This window comes from Pongo pygmaeus, chromosome 19, assembly GCF_028885625.2.
Source record: "Pongo pygmaeus isolate AG05252 chromosome 19, NHGRI_mPonPyg2-v2.0_pri, whole genome shotgun sequence".
NCBI lineage: Eukaryota > Metazoa > Chordata > Mammalia > Primates > Hominidae > Pongo > Pongo pygmaeus.
The window spans coordinates 14,902,178-14,914,011 of record NC_072392.2 but is presented as its reverse complement, the minus strand read 5'-3'; positions in this window follow the sequence as shown (position 1 = coordinate 14,914,011).

The window sequence follows — 11,834 nt, the reverse complement described above, 5'->3', positions numbered from 1 at the left end:
ACTCTTAACACGTTGATATATTTCCCACCCATAATGTTTGCTCACAAGACACATATCTGAATGGATGTGTTTTTAAAAATCTCAAGGAGATAATTTATATTATTTATATTTTGTAATTGCAGTGTGAATTATTTTTGTGTGTAAGTTATTTAGAAGGTTACTTCAAGGTTTTTATTTCTGTGGCTTAATAATTTCATCATTTTTAGTTTTATTTTATTTTGGTAAGAAAAAAGGATGAGAGGAAAGGCTGTACCGTTCATTTATTGTTTTTGGTTTTTTAATTTGAGATTTTTTTTTGTAACCTAAAATGCTCAATTAAAAAAAAAATGTATTCTATAGATGGTGAATGTTGAGATTTATTGCTCATTTGTAAGAGATATCCATGTTACTTATTGAGTAGATTTTGTAGTTTCTATATACATGCTTCATCATTGCTTGTTTGACCTATCATGAATAGTGATATATCTTAATATCCCCAACTATTACTGCGTGACCATTTTTCAGAGGTTTTGTTAAATCTGCCATGCTATTTTATTCATCTCGTACATGTTTGTACCACTCATCAAAAGAAGTGAACTTTTGCTCCCTTCAATATTTTTGTCTTGAAGTTGGTGTTTGATATTCTTGCTTGTACTTCTCCTTCCTTTCGTTTGATTTTATTGATGTATCTTTGTCTAATATTTTTCTCTGCACGTTCTGAACACCTTTGTTTTAGATGTTCTCTTGCTGACAGTAATTGGCTAAATTTTGAAAAAAAAAACAAAAAACAACTCAAGAGTCTTTGCCTTTTAAGAGCCGTTTAACATCAGCTCTGACTACCACAAAAGGCCTATTTCATGTTCTAACACATAGTTTTTATACTTTTTAAATATTGTTTTATGCTGTTTCATTTGTGACTCCTATTTGCTCTATAAACCATGTTTTCTTTGCTTTTACTTTCTTTGATGTTTATCTTTTAATGTTTCAAAAGCCTCTTTGGCTGCACCTTGACTAATTCTCAGAGTCAAGAAGGAAAGGATCTTTTGAGTACACAATGCTCCATGCTCTCCTCTCTCCACATTTCTCAGGCTTTGTTAATATTAGCTGACGTTTTAAACTCAGATTTTTTTCATAGAATCATGAATTTCACATTATTTTAAAAGGAGCAGATGTTTTGATTTTAGATTCATTTTACAACTAGATTTACATTTATCCTGGAGAGAACAAGATAAATATGAAGCATGTTTATCTAGTTTTAGAGCTGAATCCTGTCAAATTTAATGCAAAGTCTCCATTTTTCAGTTTGTAATATTTTAGTATCTCTCAATTAGTTGGAGATAATCTTTAAATAATTGTTTCCTATGGATTTTTTTGGAGTTCTTGTTTAATACGTACATCTTTTTTTTTTTTTAATCACTTCCATTGATAAAAGACGACTTGTATCTCAATAGTTTTTGCTCCAAACTGTAACTATTGCTCCACTACCTTGTGGGATTGATACTGTTAGAAGTATAACCTCTAATTTGCTTTTCCTTTTCTACATAACCCTTTCTTTTTTTTTTTTGAGACGGAGTCTCGCTCTGTCACCCAGGCTGGAGTGCAGTGGCGCGATCTTGGCTCACTGCAAGCTCCACCTCCCGGGTTCACGCCATTCTCCTGCCTCAGCCTCCCGAGTAGCTGGGAATACAGGCGCCCGCCACCATGCCCGGCTAATGTTTTGTATTTTTAGTAAAGACAGGGTTTCACCATGTTAACCAGGATGGTCTCGATCTCCTGACCTCGCGATCCACCTGCATCGGCCTCCCAAAGTGCTGGGATTACAGGCGTGAGCCACTGCGCCCGGCCTCTACATAGCCCTTTATTTTCGTTAAAGTATTTTTTTAGGTATATTGATACTTTTAATTTAAACAGTATTCCAAAATTAAATGAACATGTTCATACTATTTTGCCTAAGACGGCATGGGAATTGCAATCCATACACAGAGGTCATTTTTTTTTTTTAACCTTGGCCAATGAAGGGTTGATTTGTATTTTTTCTTTGATAATTGCTTATGCTTTATTTCTCCTGGTCTTTCATCTCTGTTATTTCCTTTCTTAGTATTTCCTTTCAGACCTTTCCCTCTGTGTCCTTAAGCATGGATTTAATTTGTTTTGCAGCATCAACTGTCTTCTCCTTCCTTTTTTTTTTTTTTTAACTTTTCAAATGATAATTCGAGTAGGTTTTCATCCATGTAAGCTCCATTCTACAAGTCTGACATCTTTGTCCTCCACTGTTCCCCCGATTCTCCTGATCTTCCAGCCTTGTGGAGAAATAGAGTTGGCTTTGGGGCTCCATCTGTGCTCTGCCCACTCCTGTGTCCCTGTCCTTCCTTTCCTTAGCCAGGCTCCTCCTCTTAGGATGTATTGCACCATAGCCAATTATCACCACTGTATGCCCACTGTTCATGGAGATTTAACCTCCAAATAGATTTTAGAAAGACAGGAGGTGGAGTGAAGAGAGAGAGAAGGGAACAACTGCACTCTTGGTGTCTCAAAAGAAGTTTCTCAGGTACTCTCCATTGGGGTCCTCAGAGTTCCGGTTTGCACCAGTCCTGGATTGCTTTTTCTTTTTCTTTTGAGACAAAGTCTCACTCTGTTACCCAGGCTAGAATGCAGTGGCATGATCTCAGCTCACTGTAACCTCCACCTCCCGGGTTCAAGCAATTTTCCTGCTTCAGCTTCCCAAGTACCTGGGACTACAGGTATGCACCACCATGCCTGGCTAATTTTTGTATTTTTAATGGAGACAGGGTTTCACCATGTTGGCCAGGCTGGTCCCAAACTCCTGACCTCAGGTGATCTGCCCGCCTTGGCCTCCCAGAGTGCTGGGATTACAGGCATGAGCCACTGCACCCAGCCCAGTCCTGGATTGCTGATGGCATATCTCCTTCTCCCTTCAGGGTCTCCTTCTCACTAGATGAAGGTTTTTCTCAATCCATCTTCACCTGCCTCATCACTCAAGTTTTCCTCCCAGACTCAGGCATGCAGTTGCCTACTAGTCACAGGAAAGTCCACCTTTTAAAACCATCCACTCTGCCATCTCCGGTATCTCCTGAGAATCTCTGAGAAACTGCACCAGGGGCTGCTGCTCAGATGCCCTTTTAGAGTAGGAGTGTGGTTACTGTTCTTTACAGAAAAAAACGAACAAACAATATCAAACTAGCTGTGAAGAAAAGTATCAAGGATGTAGGAGGTATCCCATAGGAAGTAAAACTTACAAACCAAGTTACTGGAAAGGCAAGGGTGATGTTGGTCCTCAGGAATAAATGGAACCAGCGACTTCAACACTGCTACAATTCTTCTTCATCATTACCTATATTTATGTGACATTTCATTTTCTCTGTCTCTATCTCCTCTCTCTCTCGTTCTTGTCTCTCTCTCTTCCTCTCTCCCTCCCAATTCTGGATCAATCAATTGTAGCCAAGGAATAAGCTTATCTTAAAAAATGTAACCCTCCATAGAAACCATGTGTTTAAAGTGGAGGAATAAAATTTGCTGAGAAAGAAAAGTTTGCATTTTTAGAATAATCATGGGGAGAAAATGGACAGAAAAAACAATCAACCAAACAACGACCAAATAACTGAACAAATAAATAAAGAAACGTGTCCACTACATCATCCTCTGTTCTTGTTCATTAAAAAATTTATTTAATGATACATACATACATGCTTTAAAAACTTAAAACAGCATTACAGTAGTCATAATGAAAATCAGCAGTCCCAAGTCTTATTCCTTTCCTGTACTCTGCCCCCTAAGACAACTGCTTTCAACTTTTAGCCAATTTTTCTAGTCTAAACCTCCATATTACCAAATACTATATCGGCACTACTATATTTCTTAATATCATAGTTGTAGACATTATTAAATTTTTAATTGAAAGTGAACATCCAATTCTTTTACATACTCACATACGCTTATTGTCCTTTCTCTACTCTCAGTATAGCTAAATCATGCTTACTGGCAAATTCTGAAGTTTGTCCTTATGTTATTAATATTGTGATAGTGTAAGTATTATTCATTACTAAGCCCTGTGGTGTACTGTAAATAAATATATTTGTCTTTTTTTTTTTTTTGAGACGGAATCTCGCTCTGTCGCCCAGGCCAGAGTGCAGTGGCGCGATCTCGGCTCACTGCCAGCTCCGCCTCCTGGATTCACACCATTCTCCTGCCTCAGCCTCCTGAGTAGCTGGGACTACAGGCGCCTGCCACCATGCCCAGCTAATTTTTTGTATTTTTAGTAGAGACGGGGTTTCACCGTGTTAGCCAGGATGGTCTCGATCTCCTGACCTCGTGATCCGCCCGCCTTGGCCTCCCAAAGTGCTGGGATTACAGGCGGGAGCCACCGTGCCCGGCCATATTTGTCTTCTTATGTAATGTTTTTCCCCTTGCAAATTTGTAATTGTCTTTTTTAACTTTTTTTTGTTTTTTATATCATTATTACTAATACTTCCCCAAATATGTAATGCAATTATTAAACTGCTAATTTTTATTTTTCCTTGTGGTCAAGAATTGATGCTAGGGAAAGCTCAGAAGTCATTGGAATGGCATAATACTGGAAAGAAAGCCTTTCCTGATTTCTCAGAACTGGAAATAATTTCTCCTTTGAGAATTCCCATTGACTGTATCTCTCACGGTCCTGAACCTTTCTGACTTATCATAGCTATTTGTCTATGCATCTTATCTTTTCTACTAGACTGTTTTTGCTCTTTGAGAGCAGGGTCTATGTTGAATTCATATTCCCAAGTTCCCAATCCAGTGTTCTTATGAGAGGCCACTCCATAAATACAGAGAGAATAAATAAACTCTGCAATTCACTCTAATATTTTTACATTTTTTCTGTGTTCATGTTGAATAGGTACAATGATGCTGATGGAGGGAGATTGAATTTCATGGACTTAATCCATATGCTGTGTTGAAATACTTAACAGAGTCATATAAAGGAAAGTTAGGGGCTTTAAGCAGCTTCTCCAGTAAGTGGAAGAACTAGGGTTCGAAGCCAGGTATAACTGTAAATCCTGTGCCCTCACCCATCATATTCCAGGCTCAGTTCAAGGCCAAAAAATAAGTGGCTATACATTAGCATGTTGCTCGGGTCTCTAAGATGTTTCCCATTTTTATCATGGGAGTGCTAACCTTTTTTTGTTCCATATAACCTCAAAGTCTGTAATTTTAAACATGAGTATCCTTAAATTCTAAAAAGATTTCATTTTTACTGGATGCGAGCATTCCATCTGAAAAGCTTCTAAAAACAGTGTTTGCCGTCTCTGAGCCCAGGGTACTCTGTGCTCACTTCTATTACAATTTTTTAAAGACACCTTCCAGGATTTGTAAAGACATGAAAAGAGTTTTCTTCAATGAGGTATGGCCTGGTTTGAGCTTGTTTTCCATTTGTAAATCCCTGAAGACAAACACCTGCATTCTAGGTCATTTCAGGAAGAACAAGGATCCCAGAATTGTAAAAAAAATCTTTCAGCATTTGGTGGTTTTCTGTCGAGTCTACCAGTAGAGGGCGCCTAACCATCAGCAATCTTCTCAGAAACTTCCCTCCATGCGCTCAGGCATCAAATTTATCTTGTACTTTTTCAAACTGCCAATTAACAGAACGGGCAAACCCATTTTCTCTTCATTTTGCAATTGTCTCGCATTGTGTAAATGAAAATGCCTGCCTGTGGGGCCTAGAGGTGGTGGTGGGGATTTAGGGGGCTGTGTAAGAGAGGAAAACACAGCTTTCCCTTCACATAGAAAATTGGAATAAATTATAGACAAGACGTTATTAATTCTGGCACTGTGTTTACCTGGTTCATCCATCACAATTTGGCGACTGGCATGCGGCTTTAGCAGCTATTTATAAGGCCTTGTATATGATTATGCCAAATGTGTTTAATTTTTTTAACACATCCCTATGAACTTATGCCAGATGTCAATGAATTATACAACCTCAGACTGTTAGCAAAGACAACGGTGATCATTAGTAGACACTGGTCAGTATACAGACAAGTAGACTGATGCCAGAGAATGCAAAGGTCTTCGCCAGGAATCCCCAGTTAGTTAAAAGAACAGTGGGTACCAAAACCCACTGCTGACCACGCACCCAAAACCACTTATTTAATCCTTTGGATGGGAAACGCATTTAACACTACTGAGTAGGAAATCCCCTGTAACCAGTACCTGCGGGAACCCAGATCATAATATCAGAGCCACTGGTGCAATGAGATTAATTTATGAAGATTTTTCAGAGGGTTTAACTCAAATGCATATATGTGGATTGGCTTTAGTACTGGGGTTTAGATTGGCTCTCGCTTATGTAGCCCATTTTGCCTTCTTGCTTCTCATGCGTGCCTTTGTCCTTCTGAGCTAAGATTTTCCACTTTTCTCTACCCTAGGCCACCTCTAGGAGACAAGGTTTTAATGGTAAAGTCATACCTGTTACCATGATACACAAAATCCTGCATGATCTAGCTGCTAGCTACTGACTGATCTGCACCAAATTCTGCCTGTACTTTCACCCCCTGAACTAATGCCCTTCATTGGCACTGTAAGCTCATCCCTGCCGTAAAACCTTTAGATAAGCTGTTCCCTTTGCCTGCAGTTTTCTTGCCTCAGATCTTCTCATGGCTGGGTCTTTCCCCTCCAAATATCAGCTCTTCCTCCATGAAGCCATCCCTGACCAGTGGAACTAGGTGGTCACCCACTGATGCTTTACATCAACTTGTGTTATTTCTTTATGTCGCCCTTGTAACTCACTGGTAATTTTTTCAATTTTGTGTTTACTTTTGTCTTTCAACCCACTCCCATGACTAGAATGTGTATTTCATGAAAGCAGGGACCTCATCTTCCTTTTTCATTATTTTCTCTCCAACCCTCTGAACGGTCTTTAACTCATAACAGGTACTCAAGTCAGGCTACAGAGAAATGTTCCTCTGAGCTGTGTGTAGGGAACCTTTCCTTAAGCCTGTTGTCATACAGCATCCACAAGCCACTTTCTCTTCAGAGGGAGTTCAATGTTTTCATGGCCTTTGGTTGTTTCTTTTCTTTGAGTGAGCTGCAGGCTGCAGTTGTTACTAACTCTAAGGTTTGAACAGCTTTGGGGTGTACCCGCCTCCTCCTCAACATGTAGACAAATCTGCTCTGGCTGCGTAATAAGCACAAATCACCTGCCTTTGCTGACTCTCCCTTGGGACTCCAGAAGTCCCTCACTAAGGTTATTTCTGCCATAAAACTCTACGGAGTAGAGTCACATGGAGGGCATAGACGAGTTGTGGGTGATGAGTTAGGATATTATCTGGAAATTGACTTTAACGGAATAAGCAAAAGCAACTCAATCAGTTAGTCTCATGGGACTGTGAAACATCTTGGGATATCCAAGGTATGTGATGAGGTCTGCCCACTCATTAAAGTTATTAGATCCTCTGGGAGGACAAGTTTAATAAATTTCCTTCGTGTCTCTTAAAATAAAACCTAATGTTGTTTCTTTTGGAAGAACGAGAGAGGCCCTTCTCTCTGCTCCGTATCTCAGACTTGTGCTACAATTGGTGGGGCGAAATTAGGTGTTAAGAGGAGTTTGGGAGGGTCAAAAAGGAAGGAATTCCACTGCACGTAACTGTACAGCCATCACGATTTCTGCCCTCTCTCTCCCCAACCCACGTCAAGGAGCAGAGGTACAACTGAATACTCAGTAAGGTGAATATTATTTTTGGACTTGGGTATCAATGGTGTCTAATAATATTATTATTATTCCTAATAATTAGGACTAATAAACACCATTGACTGAATACTTGTTCTGTGCTAGGTGCCATTCTAGATGCTTCCTATAACTGGTTTTATCTAATTCTCACAACAGTCTTACGAGGAATTAGTTTTCCATTTTGCAGATAAGAACACCAAGGCTCAACGAAATTTAGTGCTACTATCTCAGGCCACTTAGATGGTAAAGTCGTGATTTAAATGTGGTCCTAGTGCCCTCTACTACTTCACAGCGTTTCCCCATACTACAATGCTGTGAACCACCAGAATGTCTCTTTCTACAAGCACTGACTCTTTAGGGATTTACAAAAGCCAAAGAATTTTAAGGGGTCACTAGTGATCTCACAGTTAAACAAACCAAAACACGAGTCATTCAGACTGAAGTGTGCATGTTGGTTACACTGTTGGCAATAGAGATTTCATGGTGATAGAAGATACTGCATTTCTTTATTTTCAAGCTTGAACACTCATCAGTTCAAGTTTACTACTTTTGTTTATTTATTTAGCAAATATTAGGTGCTTAAACTGTCAAGACCAGTGGTGAGCACTGGTTATAGGGTAGTAGACAAGGTCATCATTGCTTCATTCTCTGAAATAACTTACAGTTTAAAATTCTCATTGAAGGAAAAGAAAAAAAATCATAACTCACATTGTCTAAATTTCTTTTAACTTGCCAGAAAATTGTTTCATCCTTAGCAAAAGTTACTAAGAAATGACTTCTGTTGTCACATTGGTTCTGGCCCTTCTCTTTAACTTGTTTCTGATATCACTCACAAGATGTGTATTTATAATAAAAGGTTCCACTATGGGGTGGCCTCTGACAGAAAGGAAGGCAGGTGGATTACTTACCCAGCCCTACTGGCCACCCTTTACAAAGACTAATGACGAGGCCCCCATTGATTCTATTCTTCATAGGGCCCCAGAGCTGGAAGAGGTCATTGCTATTCTTGAAGAGCCCCAGTAACAGAATAGAAAATATAGGTCAAAATTAAAAAATGGAAATTTAATTAAAATGAAGAACTGAATCTCCAGATTGAATAAATCACTCTCAGGAAAATAGTGACAAATGCTACCAACAGTAGATATGCTACCAATAGTAGATATATTCAGGTTATGCTAATGAAAGTCAAGGCTAAAGAAAAACTAGAAAAAAACTTATGCCTTCTTTAAAGCAGAAAATTATCATGTAGGTCTCAGGTTTCTCCACAAAGACCATTTCAACACTGTAAGAAAATGGAGTAGTGTCTACAAGTCTAAAAGAAGGAAGCATGACCCAACACTATTATACCCAGCTAAGTTGTTCAGGAGTGTAGGTAGCATGCAGTCATTCTCAAACATAAAACAACTTAGGAAGTATTGTATCCATGACTCCTCCTTGAAAAAAAAAAAAACCAACTTTACTTGATGAAATTTAGCAACCAATGATGAATGGAAAAGCTGAAAGTTACTCATGCCTCTGAGGAGTTTCCAGACTTAGGAAGCCAATAGCGTTGCTTGGATATAAGATCTTGCTGAGCTTTATGAAAACTGTGCGGAATAGTAGAGACAGTCTGGGATCCAATCTTGGTTTTATCACCAACTTAACCGTGTTCAAGAATATTTCTCTTAACACCTGGGCCTTAGTTTTCTGCATCTGAAAAATGAGACTACCCTAGCTATGTACTCTCCATATACAATGAAAGACACAAATTTAGACATCCCCAAATAATGGTGCCATTTATCTCCCATCAAATCCTGCATCTGCCTACAACCCTGGATTGGTATTCTTTTTTGATTCCTGTTTACACTCCATGTCAGTGATATTTGGGGCATTCCACAGTTGGTTATCCCTCTGGTCAGTTTACTGCTTAGTCAAGGCTTTTGTTAAAAGCCAAGGCTCATTCAATTGAGGCCTCATCTTGCTTGCTATGACATCATTAATCATGGACTTGGCTGGGCAGCCACTCTGGGACTTGGCTGAGCCCCAGCAGATGTATTGTTAGCAGAAGGTTGCCCTGCAAATTGTGATGCTGCTTTTCTTCCTGGGTTTGCAGCAAAAGCTTCGTTTGCTGGCAAGGTTTTAGGGAGGACATTTGAAGAGAGGACTTTTTAGCTCTACAGTTCTTTGCTTTCACCTTTCCTCTGATGGGGACACTTGTGAGATCTGTGTCTCTCGAGTTTTCTTACCACGCTGACAATAAAACAGCTGTCATTGCCTTCTCTACAGCAACAGATACAGAGATAAAAATGGTGAGGAGAGGGACAGGAAGGCTGATGCCTGGCATAACTGCCTGTTCTATGGGTGCTCATGACATCCTGTGATTCTTTAGATTAGAGCACTTGCCACACTATCTACTTGTTTGTATCTCTCAACAGGCACAATTCTTCATTTTATTTGTATTGCATCACTAACACCACATTCCTGCTACATAGGAGTGCCATTAATATTTGCTAAATAGCTGAACTAATGGATGCCAAGGCAAGGGAATCACAGCGGGAGAGTTGATGGTAAGCAATGTAGGTAACACAGGGTTTATTTATTCATTGGCACAAGTAATTCATTTGTTTGACCCAGCACACTGGAAAGAGTGTCTGCAATGGACACACTCAACATCAGGTCCTAGCTATCCTTCTATCTTATACCTCCATACTTCTCTACCCTACCTTAGCCCCAACAGCCAAGGTGATGAACGTAGTCCACTGTCCATCATCTTTCTATGGACTGGAAACCATTTGAGTTTGACACTAGGTTATTTAGCCACATGGATACTGTAGACTATCGCTTGTGTGACTGCACCAGTTATAGTAGAAACGATGGCCTGGCAGCATGCTTCTCTCTTGTATTGCTAATTTTGGAGCCAGTGCCCAGATTTTAAACTTACACTCACTTATTTAATGAGCACATTCTTTTTGCCAGGCACTATTCTGAGCACTAGGATGCCTCAGACTCAGTATCTGCCCTCAGGAGGCATTAAACCTAACTATTGACTCATGCCCTCTAGTAGCACTTCTAATAACCTAATGCCTTTGGGTTGACTTGCTCATCTTCCTTTCGAGGGCTTTTTTCATTGTAATGATGGCATCAGATGAGGCAATATAGATATAAAAACGTACATGAGTTTATTTATTTGGAGCGGCCATAGCCAAGGTCAATAGGAATATAATAGGCCAGTAAAACCTATCATATATGTAAATAAACAGGACCAATTTTTCCTTCTGTACACAAAATTCAAATTCTCCTCATAGTCTAATTTTTAGTATGTGGTACAATCTCTAATCCCCACATAATGTCTCCCCCCAACGTGGAATAAGCTGGATTGTAATTTCTTTCATGACTCTTTATGTCATTTGTGTGGGGCTCTTCCCATCATTATTAGAAGGGGCCATGTTGAAGGTACCCAAGATAATGCACGCAAGGTGGGCTCTTGGTGACAAATATTTGCATTTTGTCTCCATTCTTGAGTCACTGCATTCACACCAAAGTTTTAAGAATAGAAACATTTTGCAGCTTCTTCCTCTGGTTTTTCCAAGACGTCTTATTAATAACCTGTACCATCCTCCTTCAATTTACCAGTAATACATTTTATTCCCACTTCCCAAACCTGGGTATTTTTTCCCTCCTGAAATATAATGGATTCCTCCTCTTCCCAATACTACCTATCCAATATTTATCACCTCTAATTCCATGAGTTAAATTAAAATGAACTTCAACTTTAATACAGGGACTTTCTCCAAATTTCACATTTCTTCCAATGATGTCCCTATTTTATAGTTTCCTATGACAGAAAACTTGGGAGTTATCTTCTTTCTTTTTCCCTATCCCCCTTTTTCAGTTAGTCACCTCTGTTGAATATTTTCTTGAATATTTTTTCTCTAACCTCTTTCTCCAACACTACTGTAATTTCTTCAGTCCATAAACACTCATGCAAATGCACACACCTGACTACTACCACCACACTGCCTTACATACAGACCATGGCCATAGATTTTTAGCTGATCTCCCTGCTGGAACACTCTGGAAATGCTAAAGCATCCTGTGCTCTACCCCCAAATTCAACTTCCTGAAATCTTGCTTTCTGTAATTCAAAGTCAAT